At 37.3% G+C, this 16,875-nt stretch overlaps 1 protein-coding gene and 1 non-coding gene across 21 annotated transcripts in view; both read right to left on the bottom strand.

The window, feature by feature from the left end:
- The window catches only part of RABGAP1L (RAB GTPase activating protein 1 like), a 674,786-nt gene that overhangs the window by 110,419 nt on the left and 547,492 nt on the right, over positions 1-16,875 (bottom strand).
- LOC111773674 (U6 spliceosomal RNA) lies at positions 14,724-14,828 on the bottom strand. The gene has a single exon (XR_002808370.1). It is a non-coding gene; the product is annotated as a U6 spliceosomal RNA (small nuclear RNA).

The raw sequence follows: 16,875 nt of genomic DNA, 5'->3' as shown, positions 1-16,875 counted from the left end.
GTCTAATCAATGATGGACATCTTTACAGATGTTCCTAAATAATTCAATATAAACATTCATGAATTATACATGATTCAGTTTTAAGGGACCTTCACAAAATGTTCCTGACATTGACATAGAGATAAAGAACTATAAGAAAGACAAAATTCTACAAGTACTTTCTTAATCACAGAAAACCAATATTCCAAGTAGGTTCCTATTTACATTTAGGAGCGTACATTATGAAACCCAAGTGTTCTAAGTGGGAGAGCAAAAGATAAGATGAGAATGAGAAACCATAGAAGTATCAATAGAAGAAAGCTTTTCAGAATATCTTGGATTTCAGAATAGTCCAGTAACACACACTGTTTTTTTACAAAAGGAAAACAACAAAAAGTAATAAAAGACAAATAAACGAAATCTTAGTTCTCTTTAAAATCATGCAAAGGTAAATAAAGAAAACCATTATACTTGTGTCAAATTCCAGCCATTCAGCTCATTATCTTTCCTATCTTTCCTAGCAATTGCTAGGCAAAATCAAAACCTCAGAAAACATAGATTCTTAAAAAGAAAAAAAAAAAAAAAGAAGTCCCCAGAGTTAAACTAAGAAAAGAGAAACCAGTGGGACATAAATACTTGCTTAACAGTCACACTGCTATCCTACTTCCTCATTTGCATCTCAGTACAAAGAAGGAAGGTGAGGTAGATTTCAGACTATGAAAGAGTAGCTGCAACTCTTTAACAGTTCAGGTTTTTACCTCATTTCTTACTCTAAAATCCATGGCCAACTGTTAAAAACAAGACAAGAGGCTGAAAATGGAGTCACTTAGCTAAGCCCCATGTCACCAGAGACTTCATTATTAGTTTTGGCTCTCCCAGAAATGGAATTGCCTGATCAGCACTAGTTAGGTAATCTGTCTGATAGACCCCTACCATCCCCTAAAGGAAAGTAACCTTGCAATAACCACTTTTTTGCCTAGTATAACTTCCTTGTTCGCGCTCCTTTCTATCCATACAAGTCATTCATTTTGTACAGCTCCTTGGAGCTCCTTTTTATCTGCTAGATTGGATGCTGCCCAATTAATGAATTGTTGAATAAAGCCAATAAGATCTTTAGAATTAATTCTAAATTGTTGAATAAAGTTGAATTTTGTTTTTTAACACAACACGTTCACTTAAATGGTAGGTAACCAAAAATAAGTGTTTCAAGTGCTCCTAAGCATTCACTAACATTTGCTATCATCCCAGACGAGGATGGTTTCTGACACATCTAAAAATATGTATAATGCTTCATCTTGTCTCATTTTGAGAATACACAACTGAATTGTAATTACAAATAACTTTAGTTTCTAAAATATTCAAATATTTTTTTTTAAGTTCTACTAACAACCAAATCAAACCATTCCACATTCATGATGTTTTAGATTCATTTTTTCACAAGATTAGAATGCAGGTTAGGGAACAGCAACTAAAGTGTGAACTACTTTTCATTCAAGTGTTTACTTGTCTCAAGTTCTTCCTGCAGGGCTGGTGACCCAGCCTGGATAACTCCGTTTCCAGTGGACCCTCAGGTCCCTGCAGTAGGTCATATATAGACAGCTTGCAGGGGTGGATTTTGCTAAAATCCTGCAGTTAAAACTTCATGAATTTGCCTACATGCCCAGAAACTGATGATTGGATAAAGAAGATGTGGTATATATACACAATGGAATACTACTCAGCCATAAAAAAGGACAAAATTGGCCCATTCACAACAACGTGGATGGACCTCAAGGGTATTATGTTAAGCGAAATAAGCCAGTCAGAGAAAGATGAACTCTATATGACTCCACTCATAGGTGGAAGTTAGTATATTGATAAGGAGATCTGATCGGTGGTTACCAGGGAAAAGGCGGGGTGGGGGGAGGGCACAAAGGGGGAAGTGGTGTACCCACAACATGACTTACAAAAATGTACAGCTGAAATCTCACAAGGTTGTAATCTATCATAACATTAATAAAAAAAAAAAAAAAACTTCATGAATTTGGGGCTGGCCTGGTGGCACAGTGGTTAAGTTTGCGCACTGTGCTTTGGTGGCCCAGGGTTCACTGGTTTGGATCCTGGGCGTGGACCTACACACAGTTTATCAAGTCATGCTGTGGCAGGCATCCCACATACAAAAGAGAGGAAGATGGGCATGGATGTTAGCTCAGGGCCAATCTGCCTCAGCAAAAAGAAGAGGACTGGTGGCAGACCTTAGCTCAGGGCTAATCTTCCTCAAAAAAAAGAACACAAAAAAACAATGAATTTGACATGTGAATTATATCTCAATTTAAAAAAAACCAACGTACATGAGGGAGGCTTACAAAATCTATAATATAGTAACAAATAATTCAGTTATAATAATGACTAATATAAACTAAAAATTCTTTTATAATAATAATAGCTATTATTTAGTAAGTACTCACCATGTCCTAGGCACAGCATCTTAATTAATCTTCACAAGAAGCCAATGAGTTAGGACTACAATTATCCCTCTTCTACAGACGAGGTAACTCAAGTGTGGAGAAGTTTAGTAATTTGACTCAACTCTCACAGCTAGAAATGGAGCTGAGAGGATTCAAAAACAAGTACGTCTGGCTCCAAAGTGCATGCCTTTCATCACTAAAGAATGATAAGGGAAGTAAGCAAACATATTCTGCGAATCAGCCATGTGTCGGTCACTACTACTGCTTCTCAAACACTGACATCTTCTTCACACACACACAGTTAGGTTACAACACACTACGCCTGTCAAGTAGAGCAATAAAAAGTGGTATTAGGATTGTAAAAGAAGGAAGACAGACGGTAAAGTCTTCATGGAAAAGATGGGCTGGGTTTTGATAGGCAAAGTGAAATAATGCTTTTGCAGGGAAAATAACATTAGCCTAGCCAGAGTGGTGAACTGATATTGGGTACAGTAGGAGATAAGATTTCAAAGGCAGATTTGAATTGTCCTGTGGTAGGTTTCAAATATCAGGTCAACAAATTTGGAATATATCGTGTGTAGGCCAAGGGCAGTCATTGAAGACCATAGGGTTTCTGCCATTCTAGCCTCCATTTTGCCATCAGACAAAGTACGTAGCATATAATGGCTAACACATGGGCTCCAGAGTTGAGAATAACCTGGTTTGATATTCGACTCTGCTACATACTAGCTGTGCGACGATGAGCAAATTACATAAGCTGTCTCACTCTTGGTTTTCTCATCTATAAAATGAGAAATAATAACAATGCTGATACTATGAGGAATAAGATAATGCATGTACAAGTCCTTAGTAAGCCGCCTGGCTATAGGAGGTGTTTGATTAATGTTAGTTGCTGTTATTATCAATATTAATAAAAACTATGTCTGGAGATGAAAATTATCTGCCAAAAACTGGAGAAGAGGGAATTATAACCTTGAGAAATGAGGTAAGGGGTGTTTTCAGTATACAGGAAAGCAGTCAATGCCTCCATTTTCTATTTCCTTGTCCAATTAATCAAAATCCAGGAAGGAAAATAAAAGGTGTCACACGACTCCAGTCCTCTACCAGTTTTCCCCAAGCAATGAAATCTTTCTAGATGTTGCTTTATTTGGGAGCAATTTGGTAATTTACATGAGCTCTTCTGTCAGAAATAACTGAGATGGGTTAGAGAAGGTAAAAAGATTGATATGTGTATGCGTGGAATCTCCTTGGTTTAGCTGCCCTCTCCAGTTTCCTGACTACAATGCAAACAGAGTTTAATCAATTACCTCTCATTAAATTGAGCAATTGTGACAAGAACAGGGAACAAAGAGAGCATTTGTTGTATAACGATATTCATCTGTTGTAACCTGATCAACAAAACACTGTTACTATGGGCTATCATCTGCAAATACATAATCCTTCTTTATAATTGTATTATAATAAGATTTTCCACTGTTCATTTGTACCTTAGAGTCAAAAGAAATATCCTATGCAGTGGTTTAGAGTAGCAGCTTATCTGAGAGCTTAGAAATGACCAATAAAACCGTAATCCACTTCATTTCAAAGATAACAACTGAGTTTGATTAGGGGTGAAGGAGAAAGGAGGAGAGAAGTAACATTTAACACCTACTGAACTGGAGTGGAGCTTTCCCTATATTATCTCTTTTAGTTTTTACAACAACACTATAAAGCTGGTTTTATGATCCCCATTTTACAGAAGAGAAAACCACTGCCCTTACAGTTTAAGTAATTTAAGGTCACACCATTAGTAAATCAGAGCTATAATTAAAACTGAAATATGTGATTACAAAGGCTCTGTAGTTTTTTTCCGACTTACAACAGGTTCATCATAAGATGAATTCAAGAAAGAAGAAAGTAAACTCAACTTGGAGATCCTGAAACAGAAGCTTTTACATTTCCAAAGCTGGACTCTGTATTTCTCTTCTTTTAATATTTTGCTTTTAATATTATATCACTGTATATTGAAAATATGAAAAAAACTCATATTGCATCTAAGTATTACTTATAAGCCATTTGCAAATATAAAGAAAAAGACAGGACTGAAAGCAATCTACTGACAAGTGCAACGCATATATTAACAGTCTGCTACAATAGAAAATATTTTGTGGATTGAGGCAGCATTCCTTGAACACTCTGTCAATGGTGGCTTCATGAGGTTAAAAATCGGCTTTTTGTTTGATTTAAGAGCAACAGTAAATTGGTAAAATGGCTAAGAGTAAAATAATAGAAAGGTCTTAATTTTTTTTTTTAAAGATTTTTTATTTTTCCCCCCAAAGCCCCCCGTACATAGTTGTGTATTTTTAGTTGTGGGTCCTTCTAGTTGTGGCATGTGGGACGCCACCTCAGCATGGCCTGGTGAGTGGTGCCATGTCTGCACCCAGGATCTGAACCGGCAAAACCCTGGGCCGCCCAAGTGCAGTGTGCAAACTTAACCACTCGGCCATGGGGCCAGCCTTGAAGGGTCTTAATTTTTTAACAGTGGTCATCGTAGCAGAATTTCATTTATTTCAATGAGAGTTTATTTTTTATGTTCAATCTAAAATATTTTCCCAAAAAGTGGTCACTTCAGGTTTAAGAATTGCCATAAAGTATCATCACAGAGAATATCTCTCCAATATCATGAAGATCATAAAAACAGCTAAAATCCTTATGCTTTAATTACACTTCAAACTAAGCAGAAAGTTCAAAGATAATATTAGTGCCTACATAGCTGCTCAAGGGGTTTATTTTCAGTCACAAATTCTAATATGATTGTAACTACAGCACCAGTTTAAACTGATCTTATCAACAACAGAATGTTAAGGTTGTTTTCAGGGGCCGGCCTGGTGGCGCAGCGGTTTAAGTTCCCATGTTCCGCTTCTTGGAGGCCCGGGGTTTGCTGGTTCAGATCCTGGCTGTGGACATGGCACCACCTGGCAAGCCATGCTGTGGCAGGCGTCCCACATTTAAAGCAGAGGAAGATGGCCTCAGATGTTAGCTCAGCGCCAGTCTTCCTCAGCAAAAAGAGGAGGACTGGGGGCAGATGTTAGCCCAGAGCTAATCTTCCTCAAAAAAAAAAGGTTGTTTGCAGGGGCAAGGAGACAAAACTGCATGTCATGTAGCTGGAGCATGCTCAGAAAAGAAAATTTTGACCTGAAATAACACCCAGAACAAAAGATTCTCCTCTCACAGAACCAAAGGACCAGGACACAACCAGAACTCAAAAGCCAGACTCTCATCAGAAGCAAGGGGTCCACTGTCCAGGAAGATCCAGTGTTAAAGCTCCGTTCCACACTTTACCATAAATGTTGAAAGTCCTTCCAGTTGAAACCTATCCTGCCAGCACTTCCACATACCAGCCTGCCCCTCTTAATTCCTTAAATTTTGCCCCAAATCCTGGATCGGGGAGACAGATATGAGAGCCTTGCCTCCTGTCTCCTTGCCAGTCCACCTCACAATAAAGCCTTTTCTTTTCTCAAAGGCTGGTGCCATAGTATTGGCTCTCAGGTGCATCAGGCCATACATAGGTCCTCTCACCCAGTAACATGATGACTACCTTTAGGCCTAAGGACATACATATTCTGTGATACCTCTTTCTTATTTAAAATGTCCATTTGGAATCTAAGAAAACCTTCAAATGTTTAGGTGAAGAAGACCTGTTTACTAGTTAAGTGAAGATACAGAAAAATATCAGAGGCAAAACAAGCAAAACTCTGTCAATATCTAAAATTGGTAGCTATTCATTCCTTATTATGTTGTCCTAATTATCCAGTAATGAAATCTTCAGTGTAGTTTTAAATACAAATTTCTAATGTTCAAAACTGTTATAAGGCTAGTGTCTTATATTAAACTTAGCATGCATTTGTGGAGAATTTTAAATATGCAATGTAATATGAATTATGATTTATAATACTAAAATGACCAACTTATGATTTATAATACTAAAATGACCAACATTTAACTATTATTGAAATGATGGTAAAACAAAAAGTTACTTTAACAAGCTTAGACCAGGGGAAGGTTTATATATTAGAAATCTATATAGGGGCCAGCCCAGTGGCGCAGCGGTTAAGTTCGTACATTCCACTTCTCGGCGGCCTGGGGTTCGCCAGTTCGGATCCCGGGTGCAGACATGGCACCCACCGCTTGGCAAAAGCCATGCTGTGGTAGGCATCCCACATATAAAATAGAGGAAGATGGGCACAGATGTTAGCTCAGGGCCAGTCTTCCTCAGCAAAAAGAGGAGGACTGGCAGCAGTTAGCTCAGGGCTAATCTTCCTCAAAAAAAAAAAAAAAAGAAAAAAAGAAAAAGAAATCCATATAAATGATCAGGTTGTAAAACTGAATATAAACACATATTAAATATTAATGATTTGTGAAGAATTTTAATTTATGTTGACAAATTGAAATGGCAAGCAATAGGATATATTGGAGTATACGAATATACTGGAGTATATGAGGAAGGCATTTGGTATAAACCTAATTCGGCCTAACTTTGTTTTTTCCAAAAGGGCCTGACTGTGGCTATTGAGCACACATTGTATATCTGCTTTAAAACATTTACTATGGCAAGAACAAATGGCCTTAAGACAAAGGTGCAACTTCCCCCCACACTGGCATTTCCTTAAGGATAAGCATCTTTCCTTAGGCTAGGAACTGATTGCTGTGCTCACCTTTGACCACCCAGCTCACCTGTGACCACCCAGCTCAAGACAACGACCTGCCACCCTGCTGTGTTTACTGAGACAGCAGACCCACCTGCCGTTTCGATCAATCGCTGTGCCAATAGAGCAGTCTCGCGACTATTGTAAAAGGGACATTTCAATCATATGTGAAACATCCTGTTTGGGGGTATATAACCACTCTGTGCACCCACTTCTTTGGTGCCCTTTCTTCCTTTGGGAAGAAAGGCCCTGGGCCATGGTCCTCAGAGTTTAGCTCAGAATAAACTCTCCCAAATTTTCATTTATAGATTGATTATGGATTATTTTTGTCGACAATGTAAATAATAATGCCTTTTGCTTCTCCTAATAGCCAACTAGTTCTTTGACACCTCACACTACTTATTGGTATCTCTACTCCAAAGAGTACAAACATAGGAAATGAAGGAAAAACTCTAATTAGTGACTACTTGGTGGATGTTATTTCAAATCATTGTCAAATGACTATGTTACAGGAATAAATTGAAATTAATAGCTAAAATAAATAAAAGTTTCAGTATTTGAAAATTTCAGTTATCAAACATTTTATCAATACTTGCAATTTTCCAATCCTCTGTATACAGAACTGCTTAAATGGACGTTATAGGAAAAATGGCTCATGAAGTTGGCTAAATAAACTTAATGTTATGCAAAAAGTTCTGGTATCAAACTTTATAAAGAATAAAATGAATTTGCCCATTATCTGCTCTTGTAAACACAGAAGTGCAGCATTAGTAACTGGCTGCATGCACAGTTTCTCTTTAATGCAGACTGCCTTAGCACTATCAATATAAGCTGCCCATGCTCTTTTTATGATTAATAATATTTGTACAAGTGATCTGTAACTTTACAACACCACAGAATACAAAAGAATAGTAAGGAAATTTACTGGTATTTTGTCTTTACCCAGGGCAGTTGAACAGAAGCAGAGTGAAGAAAATAGGTCTGAGATTTGGATAGTAATAAAGCTTTGTATGTCACAGCGGGAAGACAAACCTCTGACAAGTGAACACGCCAAGGCTAAGCAACAGTAGTCTGAGAGGACACTGCAAGGTGACAGCACCACTTCCCACCCCAAAAGCCTTAGCTCAGAGCGGGCCAAATAACCAAAAAATAAAACCATTATAGGTAATATCGACCATTTCAATTTAATCTCCAAGTATTTCCCTTTCCTAAAACCTTATTATATTTCCTCTAAAAAAAAAGCTTCTTAGCATTAAAAAGCAATATTGTAGAATTCTGTCTCCAACGAATTAGAAAACATTTCTTTATCCAGCATACATCATTGAGAGTGTATTCTGTTGGAAAAAAATAACTAAAGCAAATGAAGAACACAGAGTAATGTTACGAAGCAGTTGATGGGAGAAAAGAGACATTCATGTTAAATATACTGTGTTTTTTTGTTTTGTTTTTGCTACAAACAGCTCATATATAAATGAACAAAAAATGCAGAAATAAGAAGAAATTAAAAGTGAAACAACTTTCTCTTGGTTTTAATGGTCAATAAAGAAATATGTAAATTTAAAATAAATCCTTTAAGCCTTTACTACATATAGGCTTATTAGTTATTTTGGCAGTTGCTAAGCAACGTTCTCTCTGTAAGGCTAAAGCACATGAAATTAGTAGGCTTTCAGAAAAAGACAAATTGAGTGCAAAATTAGGGAATAGCATTTGAAAAGCAAAAAGGAAAAAGCATTAACTTGCTAATCAGGCTTAAGAGAGGTTTAGTGACTTTTGCATTACTGGTTAAACATTTTCTTTTCCTCTAGCACCAAATGAGGTGGTACTTTAGTACATTAATATTTTAACTTTATTTAAATGGTGATCATTATACTCACCTCTACACTCAACAGCCTAATTATTTTGAACATCTCAAATTCAATCAGATCAGGATACTCCAATTACTACTACTAACAATGAGCTCCATTGATCTCTTTCTCTAACAGAATTTTCCTCTAATCCCCAGTTTCAGGGTATGTCACAACTTTGGTTTGTACCGATACAAAATTTTCTCTCATTGTAACACGAAATTACATCTTCATGACACTGCTTAAACTACCAGATCCCTGAAAAATCTTTAATGCTAACATTTTGGAATAACTCTTTTTACAGATCTTACTATATCAACTCAATGAGTAAAGAGGAATGCTGTTTAATCTATTAGGTATAATAATGGAAACTTTTCAAAAAAGAAAAAAAGCAAATAACCAAAGGGAAAATTACTGTAGAATTTTAACTGCTCTGGGGGAAGAAAAGATAGGAAGTGGAACACAGTTCTATCATTTTGAGGATTCAAGGGAAAATTCCCCACCCTATGCCTGCACTTCTCCCCTGATATGCTATTGCAAGTGTGTAAATGGTGTAGGGTTGCAACTGCAAAATCCCTTATTCACAAAATCAATTCCTCCCTGAGTTTTCTTACAGTCCACATTGAGCAAAGCTTGATGCAGAGGCTAGTGAGGGTCGGCTTTAATAAATGAGCCAATAAAAAGAACCTACAAATGTGATTAATATCTTCATGGAGGAGAAGGAAGTGCCTTGCGTCTGGGTTGTAATCAAGCCTTGTCTTCGTTCTGTAACCAAAACACCATGTGAGCTTAGATAGGCAGATTATTTTATTTTAAAACAACAGCATTGGACTAAATGATTGGTTCAAGTCTACTTTAGCTTAACAGTCCATGACTCCACTTTGAAGCATATTATTATGTAAGAATTGTTGTCTATGAAAGAATTACTCTATCTTTAAACCTGCTCAGATGAGACATTTAAGATATTTAGCAGGATCTCTTGAGTGCTTTCTTTTTTGCTTTCCCATAGTAATAACATTGCCTCAGGCCAAACTCAAGAATCCATTGTGAAAATCTAATTGTCCAGATAAAAAGCCAAGAGTCAGCAAGCAGTTTGTAATGATATGCATGTCTAAGATATGTGTTAATGGTCTTTATTTTGTTTTCAAGGCCTACTAGAATTAAACATGAGTAGATATTCCAAATTGTAGAATTCTTATACTGAGTCACAGAGTTGCATATAGAGAAGTTTCTCAACCTTGGCACTATTAACCTTTTGGGATGGATAATTTTTTGTTGTAGGGAGCTGTCCTGTGCATTTTAAGATGTTTTGCAACATCACTTGCCTCTAGACACCAGATGCCAGTAATATCCATGCCCCAAGCTTGTGACAACCTCCAATTTTCCAGATACTGCTAAATGTCCCCTGGGGGGCAAAACTGTCCCGAATTGAGAACCACAGATATACAGTAAATCAAAATTAAGGAGAGGGGTTATTTTTTTTATCCCAAATTGACCTCTAACCATTAGACTTTTAAAAATAATTTCTATGATTTCAGACCCTACTGATGTTGCCTCAGATCCTACTGAAAAATATCAATAAATCATTGATTAGCATCTATAAAGAACTTTCTTACTTTGACAAGGTTTTTGCCTCATAGATTACAACTAGAACATTTAAATATTCTTCTTGTTTTTTGGCTTTCTTGAGGTATAATTGACAAATAAAAATTGTTTATGTATTTAAGGTATACAACTGATGTTTTGATATTAAATATTCTTAAAATTGGAAAATCACAAATCAATTGCAGACAAATCACGCTGTGGTGTCTCATTGTTATAGGTATTGATTATACATCATTATTAATTATTTATATGTTGGAATATATATTCAACTTCATCAATCAGTTTTATGAAGTAGGATCCATTAATTTCAGAGATAGGAGGGTTCTAAAGGGTTTTCAGATTTTTATGTTTCTGAAGGGGATCAGAATATGCCACCTCAAAACATGCCACTTTGACATAAAGATTATTTTGAGCTGAAAGCAACTGAGAAACAGCAAACATAGAAGGAGCTCTCTGATCTCTCCCTATTTGCCTAAAAGCAGTGCATATATTTCCCTTTTGTAGGGGAAATTTCCATTTGGACTGGTGCACCCTCTACAACCCCTATCTACCATTAGTTGTGCCCACAGATTTCTAGTCATCTTCCCACAACTGACAATTCCTAGAAGGCCAAACGTCCTTTTCCTTTGTTTAGTCACCTCTCCACAATTTATCGCCCTTTGTTAAAATGGTATCCAAGTCCCCAGGTATAACCACTTTTCTGGGTTTTCATTTCTTTTCTGTGAAGTCTCCATTCAAGTAAAAATATTAACATCAGGGGCCAGCCCCGCGGCTGAGTGGTTAAGTTCACACACTCCGCTTCAGTGGCCCAGGGTTTCGCTGGTTGGGATCCTGGGTGCGGACCTAGCACCACTCATCAAGCCATGCTGAGGTGGTGTCCCATATGCCATAACCAGAAAGACCCATAACTAAAAAAAGTATACAACTATCTACTGGGGTTGGGGAGAAGAAGGGAAAAGAATTAAAAAAAATTAACATCGATAAAGAAACATATGCATTTTCTCCTGTGAACCTGCCTTTTGTCAGTTTAATTGATAGGCTTCCAGAAACTGAACCTGAGAGGGTAGAGGAAAAGCTTTTCCCCTACTACATTTTGAACTCATGATTTGTTGATGAATTTATCATCAAAAAATATGTCAATTACATTTATTCATAAGTACATAATACCACAAGTACATAGAGTATTGGCACTGGCCTTGGAGATTATTATCTAGTTACTGATTTACAGATGAGAAACCAAAGCTTAGGGTTTAGGTAACTGAAAAAGCCGAAATAAACTACATTTTTTAAAAATGAGAGGAAGATGAAAGGGAGAAAGGAGCATAAGAAGGAAGAAGAAACAAAGCCAAGAGGGAGAAAAGTAATGCTTTTAGTGGGGCGCAGCAGGGAGTGACTGACGAAAGCCTGCAAACAGCAGATCTCAGTCCCTGGGATCCATACAGAACAAGAACGAGAGAAGTGACAGGCACAGTTTTACAGCTTTGAACCAAGTCGGCACTTCCTCTCCAGGGGAAACGGTTGCTGGAGGAGACCCGTAAAAGCAGTGATGGGGGTGGAAAGAACCTCTCTGCTCCTAGGTCAATGTTTTATACCACACGATTAACTTGATTTGCTGCTATCTGAAGGGGGTGGGGTGGGAAGAAGGGTGTGTGAGTACATTTTAAACTTTTATATTTGGAAAGTTTTTCTTATGAGTTTATCTTGGGGCTTTTTAATCTAAAGGTATAACTTTAAAAATATAATAAATAAAACAGAAATAAAAGGTAGATCCAGTAAAACACAGTGGTCGACCTTTGGCTGCTTCTCTCCAAGTTTTAAGTTACATTTGAAATCTGTCCAGGTATTCCAATATGTTATTGGTCAGTTTGAGCTGAAAGCATTTAGATGGGACTAGAACTATATAATATTTTTAAATTAAGAGCACAAATTATCTTCCCATTTAAACTGGCCATTTAATGAAAACTATGCTTTGTTAGTACAAACAAACAAAAATCAGCCATTGCATGAACAACAATCCATCATTAAAAAAGGCTTAAAAACAATTCAGATACTCAAAGGCAATTGATACAACTTAACTTTTTCAAGTGGAACTTCAGTGAAATTCAAGAGAACATATAATTACTAGTTTTCCTATGTACAGAGCAGAGTACTAAACATCTGGGGTAGCAGAATGAAAAACTCAAGGAACCCAGATTATTATCAATAGGCTGCCAGAAGATAAAGAAACTCCTACACATAATGAAAACAAATGCATTAATGCCTCATTCCCCACAAAAACACAAACAAATACCTTTTAATCTCAGTCTGTTCTAAAATGTGTTTGATTTGAGCCCTTCTTTTCACTGCTTTTAACAGTCCTTCTTTCTCAAGAGCCTGCAGAGAACAAGGCCCACAGTAGGGGAGTGGAATGCTTACTTCTGGAGTCTATGCAATCACAGGTGGAATCTAGACTCACAGGATGTAGGAGCTGTACAGGCCTCTGGGGTCCTCTAACCCAACTGCTTATGTCAAAGGCCCAAACTGAGCTGTTCAGTGGTAAAGTTAAGATGGGAATCGGCCCTCTTGACTCTGAAGCAAGGGCCCTAATGGAAACTAAGGCCTGTCTTGCCTTTGGCCTATGTGTAGGCTACAGGTATTCCCAGTCTTCTGGAGTACAGCTAAAGTCTTAGGGCTAAACAAGGTGTGAATAAGCTTCCTCCAGCTCCTTTTAGACTGGAGAAGCTCTAGGCCTGAAGGGGGCCATCAGAGTGGTCCATGGTGCCCTGGTTCAGACTTCTTACAGACTCCCAAATGAGACCAGAAATGGATAAGCCTCTACTACTGCTACATTAAGTGCTCCACACTTAACATAAAATCAGGCTTTCCTCAAAATATAATTCCAGGTAATTTATTCTCTTTATTGGGAATACCGCCCATCAAAATGGTTGGGAAAGGAGAGGAAGAAGAAACATTTAAGAAAGTATTTTTTAAAAAAGCATTTACATTGAATATTGCAGTCAGAATTTTTAAAAGGCAAGAAATTTTATTTCAAATTCACTGGCAGAATCTATAAATATATCATTCATTTCCTGGTTGCTTAGGCCATTAAGGGTCTAATCTATTTCCTGAGCTGAAACTAGCTAATGGAAAAATATTTAGAATAGTAATCATCTAGTGAGATGGGCATTTGGCACCTATTCACCCAAAACACATTCTTCGTCATAATTCCCTTCAGTAATTTATACGGTTTCTAAAGGAATAATCTCACTTTTTACAATGAAAGGTTTTTGGTATTAAAATATGGTAAGCCTCCCCCTTTTTTACCCCTAACGTTTCATGAATAAGGGCACCCCTCTCTGACATTCTTTAGCCTCAACATACACGTAACATGAGGTTGGGAAGTGGACTACCTGCTTTCCTACCAAGCAATTCATTCATGAAATCACGGAACAAAAAACAAAAACATGAGGTCAATATCATTATCATAACAAAACTGAGATTTTTGTATTTACATGATGGAAATCTGTTAAATAAGCTTATTACACCACCTATTTGCAATACAGCCCCAAAGCAGCAGAGGTTCAAATTACTGAAAGTAAACCATGGTGTCTAGAGGCTGGATTTACCATGGGCAGCCCACAGTGTGACACTCACAATACTTCTCAAAGTCTCATTCCCACAAGATTCTTTCTCTTTTGTGGCCAGCACTTAGCACACCTGTGACACATCTGTTACTAGGTGGAGGGTTCAAATGGCAAACTAACTTTTTATATTTATCCTCAGAGCAGCATTCCCAGAAGGTAAACATGCCAGAGGAAAATCCACAACGGGTTTTGCATTTTGGGCTCATACGTGAGAGAGCCAATCATGACTTCAGGGTGATCTGTACCATTCTGCCCTTCCTTCAGCAAAGTTTATCAAGAGTTGTCTTTGAAAATAATCTACCAGGCCAGGTTTGGGCTTTTGAGGAAAGCTAGCCTTTGAATTGAGACCTAGGAGTGTGGTGCTCAAGAGTTACGCATAACTGTGAAATCTGAGTCCCCCAGAGGAAATTTCTTTTAAATCAGTATCTGTAAAGTATGGTTTATACAAAAGATAAAGCTCAGTATAAGGTGTAGTTTGATTAGATAAAAAGATTACTAAACTTCAAGAAAAACACCCTACTTTCTTCTTCTTCTTCTTTTTAAAATATGGAATGCTTCATGAATTTGTGTGTCATCCTGGTGCAGGGGCCATGCTCATCTTCTCTGCATTGTTCCACTTGTAGCATATGTACTGCTGAAGCGAGCGATCTGCTTTCTTTCAAATAGCATCCTTGCATATTACAAGTTATTACCTTTTCATAATTCAGACACCAGTGATAAAGCCATTTTATATGCTTGGGCACAGAGCATTAATATAATTATTGCTGCTCTAAATGCCTCAATCCACAACAGAATTAGCAATAATACAGTTCCATTCCTTTTAGAAACATCTCATAAAAACAAAAACATTTAATTTCATTTCCTAAAGAAAAATAACAAATTTCTGCCAAAAATGACCAATATCTTCTTTAAAGAAATGTGCTCATCAAAGCGAAATCAAAACTCTGTTCTGTCTACTTGCCACATCCCATACAGTCATTGAAATTTGTTGTTAAAATTTTTCTTCATGGGTTTCACATTCACCATAGATAAATCTGTTCATAACACACCGCCCAGTGGTGTTGCACACAAGGCAGAAGCGTTTCCTGACCTCAGCAGGCTTACAACAAGCCCCTGGAATCATCCAGGAAAGGGAAATTGGACAATGTAATTTATCAAAAAGGAAGGGCATCAAAACTCAGTATCAGAGATTTGTATGTGTTATTGCACCTGCTTATGATGCTATGTCTTTGGGGCTGCTGACACCAATTTGCCTGCCACTGTTTTGTGCTTTTTTACTCAGAACTTGAAGTGATGGAGACCGTGAAGCAATTCTGTGTACTCTTGAATCTACCTATGCTCTTTGCAGACTTTAACAGATATGCTGCTTTTCGGCGGTTCTCACAGTTAACATTTCCAGGTAGAAGTTTAAAAAGTGCAATCAATTAAATAAAAATTAAATATTTGATTCCCACACCACTAAACTCAAACAATTAATTAATTGAAAGATAAGTTCTAGTGTGCGACAACTTTAAAGGTAAACTATCTTTCTTCCGTCTTGATAAAACTGCCACTGGAACAAAATTGGCAACTCAAGTGAGTAAGACTCTAGAAAAACTAAAGCAGTCAAACAGTGTCATTTGACTGTACGATCATGATTGAAATTGTTCTAATGACAAATTTAAAATCCAGGTCACATAAACCTAAGAATTTGTAGAAAGGTAGGAGTTAATTTCCTAAGATACCAAAGAAAAAGATTCCAACTTCTTCACTGAAAATAGAAAAAATTATTTAAAACAGAAATGCCAAAAAATTGCTTTCAAGACTATAATCTGAACAAGGAAAAAAACAAACAAGACAGGTATAAGAAATATATTCTCTTCATTATGATAATAAAATTGGACTTCTACACAATTAGAGAAGATAATAAAAATACAGCAAAATATAATTTACTTATGGTACTTAATGAGAATCATGCAGCCCCCATCTTGACCTGTGGCCCCTGTGCCATGGGCTCTGAATCTGATCTGCACCATCCCACCACATCGAGACTGGAGGGAAGATGCTCTCATCTCTAGGTCCTCATAAAGCCCCACATGTATCAGGGTTTGAAAATGTAATTTTACTCTATTAGTTTTCTATTACTGTATAACAAATTACCATAAATCTAGTGGCTGAAAAGAACACTGGCTTCCAAATTCTTTCAGGTTGTTGGCAGAAGGCAGTTCCTTACAGTTCTAGGAATGAGGTCCTGTTTCTTTGCCAGCTGTCACCTGGGGGCTGCCCTCAGCTCCTCAAAGCTGCCTACATTCCTTCTCCTGCAGTGCCTTCCATCTTCAAAGCCACAATTGAACATGGAGTCCTTCTCATAACTCCCATCTCCTTGACTCCCCTTCTGCCACCAGCCAAAGAAAGCTCACTGCTTTTAAGGCTCATATGATTAGATTAGGCCCACTCAGATAATCCAGGATACTCTCCTTATTTTAAGGTCAACTGTGACATATAACACAGCATAATCAGAGAAGCCATATCCCATCATAGTCACAGGTTCCAGGCATTAGGGTGGGACATCTTTGGGGGCTATTTAAGAAATTCTGCCTACCAAAAAAATTAAGGTGAACAAAATAACAAAAGCCTATTGGTTTTGTGAACTTGTTCATACGTGAAACAAAGATATTCTGAAGTCCTCACACTTGGATAAGCAACATATGCA

The sequence above is a fragment of the Equus caballus genome, chromosome 5 (genome assembly GCF_041296265.1).
Source record: "Equus caballus isolate H_3958 breed thoroughbred chromosome 5, TB-T2T, whole genome shotgun sequence".
NCBI lineage: Eukaryota > Metazoa > Chordata > Mammalia > Perissodactyla > Equidae > Equus > Equus caballus.
This window is presented reverse-complemented; position numbering and strand designations above follow the sequence as displayed.